The sequence below is a fragment of the Coregonus clupeaformis genome, chromosome 12 (assembly GCF_020615455.1).
Source record: "Coregonus clupeaformis isolate EN_2021a chromosome 12, ASM2061545v1, whole genome shotgun sequence".
NCBI lineage: Eukaryota > Metazoa > Chordata > Actinopteri > Salmoniformes > Salmonidae > Coregonus > Coregonus clupeaformis.
The window spans coordinates 52,126,626-52,139,448 of record NC_059203.1 but is presented as its reverse complement, the minus strand read 5'-3'; positions in this window follow the sequence as shown (position 1 = coordinate 52,139,448).

The following is a 12,823-nucleotide window of genomic DNA, read 5'->3' as shown; positions in this document are numbered from 1 at the left end:
GGGGAAGAAATGAATATTCTATTGGAACAATTCATTACACTGACCCAGATTTTTAACACCCCTTTTCCCTCAGGAAAGTGTGAGGTCATTTACATCCCTGGATGATGACGCCACAACCTCTCTGTGCTCTGAATTTTCAGGTCTCATTGAGTGGGCTGCTAAACAGCGGGAGATTAAGCTGCCCCCCATTCCCTCCAACCCGGAAGTGGACATGATGGAGGGCGGCCGTTACTCTCGCTACAGCTTGGCGTCAGACGGCGGCCTCCAGCAGCAAGGGAGCGGGCCTCGCCCCCCCTCCTGCAGCGCCAGAGGTGCTGACCATTCCGCCGGCGAGAGAGGTCATTAAAGCGTCATCCTGGCATCACCCGAAGGGCGGCCAGAAGAGACGCCGTTTATGACATGGCGAGGGGGAGAGAACGGAAGACGGCGTAGCGCCTGGTGTGACTGAGCCCACTGTTCCCCCCCACCCTACCATTGAGTGTATGGAGGAGAATGTTTTTTGTTGATGTGTGTAATAAAGAGTTGGCTCTACCTGACTTTGTCAAAATAAGAGCCCCTTTTCCATAATACATCCGAGAGCGTTCGACCTTCCTCACTCTCGCTCTCTCTCTTACCACTCGAGTGCAGCTCAGCCCACCACGGTGCGTTGCTGAGCGCACACATAATTTAGGTATAAAAAGGATATTAATTTTAAGAGTTACCTTATGAAGACCTCACTTTACAGACTCCTAGGAGTGCTGTAGTGAGTGTCTCACATAGCAGGCTGCAGTCTCAGCCGGATAATGGCATGATGACGCGACCACTATTCGGGACGGCGCTCTGTCTCAGACTAAGGTCTCAGTCAGTGCAGTTCAGACCCGTGCTGCGTTCACGGAGGGCCGGAATACTGTGGTTACGAGTTTAACCAACATATCGGCGGCCCCGTTTCTCTCAGAATGTGCTGATGCTCACCACACTGAGTGTAGCTCAGCCCACCAGGGGTGCAGAGCTGAGCACACACAGGAGGTGAATATAAATAAGGTATCAAGGCGCCGCCTTGTGTTACCTCATAGAAACCTCACATTACAGACTCCTAGGAGTGCTGTAGTGAGTGTCTCACATAGCAGGCTGCAGTCTCGGTCAGACACTGACATGATGACACAGCCACTATTTGGGGATGGCGCACTATCGCAGACTAAGGTCTCTGTTAGTGCGATTCAGACCCATGCTGCGTTCACAGAGGGCCCAATTACCACGGTCACGAAAGTAACCAACGTATCGGCGCCCCCACCTCTCTTAGAACGTGCCAATGCTCACCACACTGAGTGTAATTCAGCCCACCAAAGGTGCAGAGCTGAGCACACACAGGAGGTGAAAGGGAAAAAGATACCAAGGCACCGTCTTAGGTTATCTCAAAGAGACCTCACATTACAGACTCCAAGGAGTACTGTAGTGAGTGCCTCTCATAGCAGACTGCAGTCTCAGTCAGGAGACATGATGACGCAGCCGCTATTTGGGCATGGCGCACTATCGCAGACTAAGGTCTCGGTTAGTGCGATTCAGACCCATGCTGCGTTCACAGAGGGCCCGATTACCACGGTCACGAAAGTAACCAACGTATCGGCGCCCCCACCTCTCTTAGAACGCGCCAATGCTCACCACACTGAGTGTAATTCAGCCCACCAAAGGTGCAGAGCTGAGCACACACAGGAGGTGAAAGGGAAAAAGATACCAAGGCACCGTCTTAGGTCATCTCAAAGAGACCTCACATTACAGACTCCAAGGAGTACTGTAGTGAGTGCCTCTCATAGCAGACTGCAGTCTCAGTCAGGAGACATGATGACGCAGCCGCTATTTGGGGATGGCGCACTATCGCAGACTAAGGTCTCGGTTAGTGCGATTCAGACCCATGCTGCGTTCACGGAGGGCCCGATTTACTAAGGTTATGGGAATAACCAACGTATCGGCGCCCCCACCTCTCACAGAACGCGCTAATACTCACCACACTGAGCGTGACTCAACCCACCAGAGGTGCAGAGTTGAACACACACAGAAGGTGAAGGTTAAGAAGGTATCAAGGCGCCGCCTTGTGTTACCTCATAGAGACCTCATATTACAGACTCCTAGGAGTATTGTAGTGAGGGGCTCTAATAGCGAATTGCAGTCATCTACGATGACGCAATCGCTTGCTGGGGATGGTGCCCTGTTGCAGGCTGTGGCCTCGGTCAGTGCAATTCAGACCCGCGCTGCGTTCACGGAGGGCAGGAATACGACGGTTATGGGTTTAACTGACGTCTCTGCCCCTCCTCCTGGTTCAGAACGCACTAATGTTTCCTCTCCCTTTCATGGGAGGCCCGCCTTGGGCTGTTCCACCACCTCAGTGTTGGGGAACAGCGGCGGCAAGGGCCATAGAGGAATACAGGTCCTTCCTACTGAATGTACCACAGCTTCGCGCTCGGCCGCTTTCTCTGTATTGCTGGCAGTGGCAGCGAAGCTGCACCCTCTCACGCTGGCTAGAACAGACGTTGCAGAAGGGTTATGCTCTCCAATTCCATCGGACCCCACCCCCATTCAGGGGAGTGGCAGTGACAGTGGTTCCCCAGGAGCAAAGGAACAAGGGGCTATATTCACCCTACTTCCTGGTGCCCAAAAAGACGGGGGGAATGAGGCCAATATTGGATTCACGCATTCTCAACGAGAGCGTAACCAAACGGCCCTTTCGAATGCTAACGACAAAACGTCTGCTGGAATGTGTCCAGAAAGGAGACTTTTGTACGAGCATAGACCTAAAGGACGCATGCTTTCATGTGCCGGTACAGCCGCGTCACAGGAAGTTTCTGCAATTCACCTTTCAAGGGGTGGCGTACGAATACACGAGGATGCCATTTGGGTATGCCCTGGCACCTCGCACGTTTTCCAAGTGTGTGGAGGCGGCATTGGAACCGTTGCGTCGTCAGGGAATACGGCTGCTAGCCTACCTAGACGACCTACTGGTTCTCGCCCCGTCAGCAGAGCTGGCGATCACTCACACAACACAGACAGTGATTCATCTCACACGTCTGGGGTTCGCTGTGAATTGGAAAAAGAGCGCGCCCTGGCCCAGTCATCAGATTGTCTACCTGGGGATACAGCTAGACACTGTAATGATGAGGGCTCGAATTTCGGACCCCCGAAGGGTAGCCTTGTTGCTAGCCCTGAGGAAGTGTCGTCCGAATCACACAGTGACGGCGTTGTCAATCATGTCACTCTTGGGTCTCATGTCGTCAGCCCACTCTGTGGTTCCGCTGGGACTCCTGCACATGCGAGTCAGATGTTGATTGCGCCACCTTGGCCAATTCCACATCGACGGGACGCGTTGTCTCAGGCGGGGGGCACGATAGGGCAGTTGCCCATAATCGGCCAACCACTGAAGGCCTGGCTGCTGAGAGGGACAGGCTAGAGCGCCGTGGGTTATCTGATGCAGTAATCAGGACCATACAGGGTTCACGTGCCAGTTCCACTTCTAAGATGCCAGTAGATGGAACGTGTTTTCACATTGGTGTGTCACACAAGGTGTAGACCCCATGAGCTGTCAGGTTGAGAGTATTCTCTCTTTCCTACAGCTTATGTTTGACAAGCAGAGATCACCGATTTCAGCTTGTCACGAGGGGTTTGGCAGAGACAAATGTCTTTAGCCACCCTCTAGTGAAACGTTTCCTATTAGGAACGCGGCGGCTTAGGTGTGACACTCTGGCTCTATGGACTTTTATTTTGAGCCAGGGTTGTTATTTTTCTGTTGGGTGTATTTCTATGTTTGCTTTTCTGTTGGGTTGGTTTCTATGTTTGGTCATTGACTCCCAATCGGAGGTAGCGAGTGTCAGCTGTCGGCTCGTTATCTCTGATTGGGAGCCATATTTAAACTGTTGTGTTTCACTGTGTGTTTGTGGGTTTTTGTTCCTGGTTCAGTCGTGTACTGTTGGACTTCACGTTTCGTCAGTGTTTATTGTTTTGGTTAGTGTACTTTATTCTTAATAAAGTCATGTTCACTCAACGCGCTGCGCTTTGGTCTGCTCCTTTCGACGATCGTGACAGAAAAACCCACCATAGAAGGACCAAGCAGCGTGTCCAGGAGCAAGACAGCTGGACATGGGAGGAAGCGCCTGGTAAGGAGATCGAGAGGCTGGCGATGGCCCAGGTGGGCAAATCGTGGTCCTGGGAGGACATGCTCGGGGGCAAGGGACCTTGGGGGAAGATCAAGGCCCTGGCGAGAGAGGAGCAACGGCGTCAGCAGGGCCATCATCGTTGGAAGGACGAGAGGCAACCCCAAAAAGTTTTTTGGGGGGGGCACATGGCTTGGGCGGCTGGGCAGCAGGAGGCTGCTACAGGGAGACGTGGAGAGAAGGCTATCGGATTACGGGAGCCATTGGCGAGTAGAGGAAGGGAAGTTGTTGCGGCACGGCGTGAGAGACTGATGTGTGTTACCAGTCCGGTCCGGCCCGTTCCTGATCCCCAGTTAAAGCCAGTGGTGTGTGTTCCCAGTACGGACCGGCCTGTTCCTACTCCACGCATCAAGCCCACGGTGTGCGTCGCCAGCCCAGCCCGGCCTGTTCCTGCTCCACGCACAGAACCTACGGTGTGCGTCGCCAGCCCAGCCCGGCCTGTTCCTGCTCCACGCACCAAGGATACGGTGTGCGTCGACAGCCCTGCCCGGCCTGTTCCTGCTCCACGCACCAGGCCCGCGGTGTGCGTCGCCAGCCCAGCCCGGTCTGTTCCTGCTCCACGCACAGAACCTACGGTGTGCGTCGCCAGCCCAGTCCGGCCTGTTCCTGCTCCACGCACAGAACCTACGGTGTGCGTCGCCAGCCCAGCCCGGCCTGTTCCTGCTCCACGCACAGACCCTATGGTGTGCGTCGCCAGTACGGACCGGCCTGTTCCTGCTCCACGCACCAAGGATACGGTGTGCGTCGACAGCCCTGCCCGGCCTGTTCCTGCTCCACGCACCAAGGATACGGTGTGCGTCGACAGCCCTGCCCGGCCTGTTCCTGCTCCACGCACCAAGGATACGGTGTGCGTCGACAGCCCTGCCCGGCCTGTTCCTGCTCCACGCACCAAGGATACGGTGTGCGTCGACAGCCCGGCCCGGCCTGTTCCTGCCACCCGCACCAAGTCTACGGTGCGCGTCCTCAGCCTGGGACCACCAGTTCCGGCACCACGCATCAGGCCTACGGTGCGTCCCCAGGGCCCAGCATGCCCTGTTCCTTCTCCCCGCACTAGCCCTGAGATGCGTGTCCTCAGCCCGGTACCTCCAGTTCCGGCACCACGCATCAGGCCTACGATGCGTCCCCAGGGCCAAGCATGCCCTGTTGCTGCTTCCCGCACTAGCCCTGAGATGCGTGTCCTCAGCCCGGTACCTCCAGTTCCGGCACCACGCATCAGGCCTACGGTGCGTCCCCAGGGCCAAGCATGCCCTGTTGCTTCTCCCCGCACTAGCCCTGAGATGCGTGTCCTCAGCCCGGTACCTCCAGTTCCGGCACCACGCACCAGGCCTACGGTGCGCCTCAGACGGCCAGAGTCTGCCGTCTGCCCAACGGGGCCTGAACTGTCCGTCTGCCCAACGCCGTCTGAACTGCCCGTCTGCCCAACGGCGCCTGAACTGTCCGTCTGCCCAACGCCGTCTGAACTGCCCGTCTGCCCAACGGCGCCTGAACTGCCCGTCTGCCCAACGCCCGTCTGAACTGTCCGTCTGCCCAACGCCGTCTGAACTGCCCGTCTGTACTGAGCCTGCAAAGCCGCCCGTCTGCCATGAGCCTTCAGAGCCGTCCGCCAGACCGGAGCCGCTAGAGCTCTCCGCCGGACAGGATCAGCCAGAGCCTTCCGCCAGACAGGATCAGCCAGAGCCTTCCGCCAGACAGGATCAGCCAGAGCCTTCCGCCAGACAGGAGCCAGAGCCGTCCGCCAGACAGGATCAGCCAGAGCCTTCCGCCAGACAGGATCAGCCAGAGCCTTCCGCCAGACAGGATCAGCCAGAGCCTTCCGCCAGACAGGATCAGCCAGAGCCTTCCGCCAGCCAGGATCCGCCAGAGCCGTCCAGCCGGGATCCGCCAGCCAGCCAGGATCCGCCAGAGCCAGCCAGCCAGGATCCGCCATTTAGTCCGGTACTGCCACTTAGCCCGGTGCTGTCCCTTATCCTGGTGCTGCCCCTTATCCTGGTGCTGTCCCTTATCCTGGTGCTGTCCCTTATCCTGGTGCTGCCCCTTAGTCCGGTGCTGCCCCTTAGTCCGGTGCTGCCCCTTAGTCCGGTGCTGCCCCTGAGTCCGGTACTGCCCCTTAGCCCGGTGCTGCCCCTTAGTCCGGTGCTGCCCCTGAGTCCGGTGCTGCCTCTTAGTCCAGTGCTGCCCCTTAATCCTGTGGGTTTTAGTGGGGGGGTGGTCATTTGGAGGAGGCTACGTAAGCAGGTAGTGACTATGGTGGGGTGGGGACCACGACCAGTGCCAGAGCCGCCACCATGGACAGACGCCCACCCAGACCCTCCCCTAGACTGTATGCTGGTGCGCCCGGAGTTCGCACCTTTAGGGGGGGGTACTGTGACACTCTGGCTCTATGGACTTTTATTTTGAGCCAGGGTTGTTATTTTTCTGTTGGGTGTATTTCTATGTTTGCTTTTCTGTTGGGTTGGTTTCTATGTTTGGTCATTGACTCCCAATCGGAGGTAACGAGTGTCAGCTGTCGGCTCGTTATCTCTGATTGGGAGCCATATTTAAACTGTTGTGTTTCACTGTGTGTTTGTGGGTTTTTGTTCCTGGTTCAGTCGTGTACTGTTGGACTTCACGTTTCGTCAGTGTTTATTGTTTTGGTTAGTGTACTTTATTCTTAATAAAGTCATGTTCACTCAACGCGCTGCGCTTTGGTCTGCTCCTTTCGACGATCGTGACATTAGGCCAACACCTAGAGCCACGCTTCCTCAGTGGGATTTGGTTTGGTACTCGAAGCGCTATGTAAGTCGCCGTTCGAGCCATTGAATCAAATACCCCTCAAGATGCTGTCTTTGAAGACAGCACTGTTGCTCGCTTTGACTACGGCAAAGCGTGTTAGTGATTTGTGTGCTCTTTCGACGAGACCCGACTGCCTGGCCATTAATGGCGATCTGAGCAGAGCGGTGTTACGTCCTAACCCGGCATTTGTGCCGAAGGTTATTAGGAGTTCATATAGATCACAGACCGTGGAGCTGTGGGCTTTTTCACCTCCTCCTCATAGAGAGAGGAGTGAGGAAAGGCTCCATCGCCTGTGCCCACTACGCGCCTTGGCGTGTTACGTCGAGCGCACAGCAGCGATTAGGTCATCGCCTCAGCTGTTTGTGTGTCATGGTGCTGCTGCACTAGGTAGACCACTTTCGAAACAGCGTCTGTCTCATTGGCTCTGTGAGGGCATTGAGACAGCTTATGAGGCAGCGGGGCGACAATTGCCTCAGGGTATCAGAGCTCACTCCACTCGTGGAGTAGCAGCTTCTACTGCCCTTTTCAGAGGAACAGGGGTAGAGGATATATGTAGAGCGGCATCATGGTCAACACCGTCTCCATTTATCCGTTTCTATCTCTTGGATATGTCTTCTAACTCTTTGGCTCAGTCTGTACTCAGCGTGGCTGAAGGGAGACTTTGAGCTAGGAGGAGAGGAATGCAGGACTGTGGAGACAGGGTCTCTATCAGGTCCGCTTCTGATAGAAGGACATATTTTTTGCATGACTCCTGACTGACAGGTTCAGTACAGTAGAGGGCATGTATTGATCTGCCCACCAGTGATTCACTGGAGTGAGGCGGAATGATGGGGGATAATAGTAGTAACTTGGTTACGATACTATTAGACCGGTCATGACAATTTGACGGAATGTGACGTCATCTATCTGCTTGTTCAGATTAGTATGGGATCTGCCCACTAATCTCTGGGGTTCCATTGATTGAGTGAGGCGGCCTACCGTGTACACAATGTAGAGTGACACTTTGTGTCATTCCATTAGTGGTCGGTAGTATTGTAACAGGATATTGAGGTACCATCTATCTGCTAGTACAGATTAGTATGGCCGGTATTCTGGTGATCTGCCCACTAGTCATTGGTGTTGCCATTGGACTAGGTGGGGCGGGTTTTTAACCGATGACGCAGTATATTGTGACACTTGTAGGGTGACAGTGGTTACAGTACTGCGGGAATTGGTTGCAGCCATTGCTAGGCCTGACCTTTTCATTTTGATGGGAAGTGTTGGGCTCGGCAGGGAGTACATTTTGGAGCGCTACGCTCCGCCCTAAACCAATAGGAGCAGAGCTCCCTTATGGGGCGGAGCTCCACGATATAGAACGATTAGTTACCGGAGTGTAACTCCAGTTCTATGAGTGGAGCGGAGCCCCATAGGACTTAAGGCCCTGCCGACCCTCTCTAGTCTCGCTGAAGATAAATATCTCGGGAGGCTGATTGAGGGGAGGCATCCCCTCTTATAGGGACACCTGTGCTCCTATTGGCTGCAGGTGTGTACATCATTTTGTCTCAGGCTGATGCTGCCTTAGGGCAGTGGGTAAACCAATAGGAGCAGAGCTCCCCTATGGGGCTCCGCTCCACTCATAGAACTGGAGTTACACTCCGGTAACTAATCGTTTTGATGGTCTGGAACACCGGCAGTGGGTGAGTTCCAGACCGACTAAGTAAGGCGCATGTGGCCTACACAGTTGGCCCTCCATCGCATGCTGCCTGCCTCTGCCTCTGCCTCCCCTGCACAACTTTAGAGATCCCTGTTTTTCTACAGTCAAAAGACTACAATAACCACAAGGCTGTTGACAACCAAAGCAAACATAAGAGTATTTGCTAAATTACTAAACTGTAAATGTAGATCTGCTTGTGAACAACAGGCCATAGAGACTTATAAGAGGACTCGTCTTTGTATCTGTGACAGCATGGGCAGCGCCATTGAGGCAATCGCCATTTTAAAGTAGTCAGTTTTCTTCTTCTTCATTGGCTGATTGCTCCCAACTCATAGGAATCTAGTTTTAATGTCACATACACAAGTACAGTGAAATGCCTTTCTTGCAAACTCAAAACCCAACAATGCAATAATCAATAACAATGTATTACTAGAAAATAACACACAAGAAATAAGAATAGGAAAATAAAGTAAGTTAGTAAGCATAATATATACAGGAAATATTTAAAAAGTCAGTTCCAATACTATATATATAGACATACACTACCAGTGAAAAGTTTGGACACACCTACTCATTCAAAATAAAATATATTTTATATTTGAGATTCTTCAAATAGCCACCCTTTTCCTTGATGACAGCTTTGCACGCTATTGGCATTCTCTCAACCAGATTCATGAGGTAGTCACCTGGAATGCATTTCAATTAACAGGTGTGCCTTCTTAAAAGTTAATTGTGGAATTTATTTCCTTCTTAATGCGTTTGAGCCAATCAGTTGTGTTGTGACAAGTTAAGGGGGTATACAGAAGATAGCCCTATTTGGTTAAAGACCAAGTCCATATTATGGCAAGAACAGCTCAAATAAGCAAAGACAAACGACAGTCCATCATTACTTTAAGACGTGAAGGTCAGTCAATCGGGAAAATTTCAAGAACATTGAACGTTTCTTCAAGTGCAGTCGCAAAAAACATTAAGCCCTATGATGAAACGGGCTCTCATGAGGACCGCCACAGGAATGGAAGGCCCTGATTTACCTCTGCTGCAGAGAACAAGTCCATTAGAGTTACCAGCCTCAGAAATTGCAGCACAAATAAATGCTTCACAGAGTTCAAGTCAAAGACACATCTCAACATAAACTGTTCAGAGGGGACTGTGTGAATCAGGCCTTCATGGTCGAATTGTTGCAAATAAACCACTACTAAAGGACACCAATAAGAAGAAGTGACTTGCTTGGGCCAAGAAACACGAGCAATGGACATTAGACCGGTGGAAATCTGTCCTTTGGTCTGGAGTCCAAATTTGAGATTTTTGGTTCCAACCGCCATCTCTTTGTGAGACGCAGAGTAGGTGAATGGATGATCTCCGCATGTGTGGTTCCCACTGTGAAGCATGGAGGAGGAGGTGTGATGGTGTGGGGGTTCTTTGCTGGTGACACTGTCTGTGATTTATTTAGAATTCAAGGCACACTTAACCAGCATGGCTACCACAGCATTCTGCAGCGATACGCCATCCCATTTGGTTTGCGATAGTGGGACTATCATTTGTTTTTCAACAGGACAATGACCCAACACACCTCCAGAGTGCTGGAGTGCTGCATCAGATGACCTGGCCTCTACAATCACCCGACCTCAACCCAATTGAGATGGTTTGGACCGCAGAGTGAAGGAAAAGCAGCCAACAAGTGCTCAGCATATGTGGGAACTCCTTCAAGACTGTTGGAAAAGCATTCCAGGTGAAGCTGGTTGAGAGAATGCCAAGAGTGTGCAAAGCTGTCATCAAGGCAAAGGTTGGCTACTTTGAAGAATCTAAAATCTAAAATCTTTTGATTTGTTTGACACTTTTTGGGTTACTACATGATTCCATATGTGTTATTTCATAGTTTTGATGTCTTAACTATTATTCTACAATGTTGAAAATAGTCAAAATAAAGAAAAACCCTTGAATGAGTAGGTTTGTCCAAACTTTTGACTGTTACTGTATATACAGTGGGGAGAACAAGTATTTGATACACTGCCGATTTTGCAGGTTTTCCTTCTTACAAAGCATGTAGAGGTCTGTAATTTTTATCATAGGTACACTTCAACTGTGAGAGACGGAATCTAAAACAAAAATCCAGAAAATCACATTGTATGATTTTTAAGTAATTAATTTGCATTTTATTGCATGACATAAGTATTTGATCACCTACCAACCAGTAACAATTCCGTCTCTCACAGGACTGTTAGTTTTTCTTTAGGAAGCCCTCCTGTTCTCCACTCATTACCTGTATTAACTGCACCTGTTTGAACTAGTTACCTGTATAAAAGACACCTGTCCACACACTCAATCAAACAGACTCCAACCTCTCCACAATGGCCAAGACCAGAGAGCTGTGTAAGGACATCAGGGATAAAATTGTAGACCTGCACAAGGCTGGGATGGGCTACAGGACAATAGGCAAGCAGCTTGGTGAGAAGGCAACAACTGTTGGCGCAATTATTAGAAAATAGAAGAAGTTCAAGATGACGGTCAATCACCCTCGGTCTGGGGCTCCATGCAAGATCTCACCTTGTGGGGCATCAATGATCATGAGGAAGGTGAGGGATCAGCCCAGAACTACACAGCAGGACCTGGTCAATGACCTGAAGAGAGCTGGGACCACAGTCTCAAAGAAAACCATTAGTAACACACTACGCCGTCATGGATTAAAATCCTGCAGCGCACGTAAGGTCCCCCTGCTCAAGCCAGCACATGTCCAGGCCCGTCTGAAGTTTGCCAATGACTATCTGGATGATCCAGAGGAGGAATGGGAGAAGGTCATGTGGTCTGATGAGACAAAAATAGAGCCTTTTGGTCTAAACTCCACTCGCCGAGTTTGGAGGAAGAAGAAGGATGAGTACAACCCCAAGAACACCATCCCAACCGTGAAGGATGGATGTGGAAACATCATTCTTTGGGGATGCTTTTCTGCAAAGGGGACAGGACGACTGCACCGTATAGAGGGGAGGATGGTGGGGCCATGTATCGCGAGATCTTGGCCAACAACCACCTTCCCTCAGTAAGAGCATTGAAGATGGGTCGTGTCTGGGTCTTCCAGCATGACAACGACCTGAAACACACAGCCAGGGCAACTAAGGAGTGGCTCCGTAAGAAGCATCTCAAGGTCCTGGAGTGGCCTAGCCAGTCTCCAGACCTCAACCCAATAGAACATCTTTGGAGGGAGTTGAAAGTCCGTATTGCCCAGCGACAGCCCCGAAACCTGAAGGATCTGGAGAAGGTCTGTATGGAGGAGTGGGCCAAAATCCCTGCTGCAGTGTGTGCAAACCTGGTCAAGACCTACAGGAAACTTATTATCTCTGTAATTGCAAACCAAGGTTTCTGTACCAAATATTAAGTTCTGCTTTTCTGATGTATCAAATACTTATGTCATGCAATAAAATGCAAATTAATTACTTAAATATCATACAATGTGATTTTCTGGATTTTTGTTTTAGATTCCGTCTCTCACAGTTGAAGTGTACCTATGATAAAAAGTACAGACCTCTACATGCTTTGTAAGTAGGAAAACCTGCAAAATCGGCAATGTATCAAATACTTGTTCTCCCCACTGTATATAAAGAATCCTGCGTATCTTAATTTCCATAATTAACAAATAATATTCTTAATAATCTAGGCAGTTAATGCAAAGAATTGTTACCTCTAACCAGGATTGCCATTACAAAAATAAATGTTTTGGCAAGCAATTATTATTTTAGCAAACAATTATTGTGATTCATCCTATATTGTCCCTAACATCATTACTCCCTAGCAACAGATGTGGGATACACACACACACTCACTCACTCACTCACTCACTCACTCACTCACTCACTCACTCACTCACTCACTCACTCACTCACTCACTCACTCACTCACTCACTCACTCACACACACACTCAACCCCTTTCCCCTACAAACAACCATTAATGCAGATGCTCAACAGTTGTTCCATCCCTGAGCTCAACTCAAGAAAGGACTTGATTTACGAATGCATATACAGTTGCAGCTGTTTGAGGAGGCATGCAGAATTGAGCAAAAACAGGCAAAAATTGGGAGATTTGATTAACCATTGTCAAGTCCTATGTGATGGAGATCAAATACACCCCCTTCCCCTTCAAATACCATATTTACATTTGCAGGGATATTGGAGTGATGGAGGTAGATA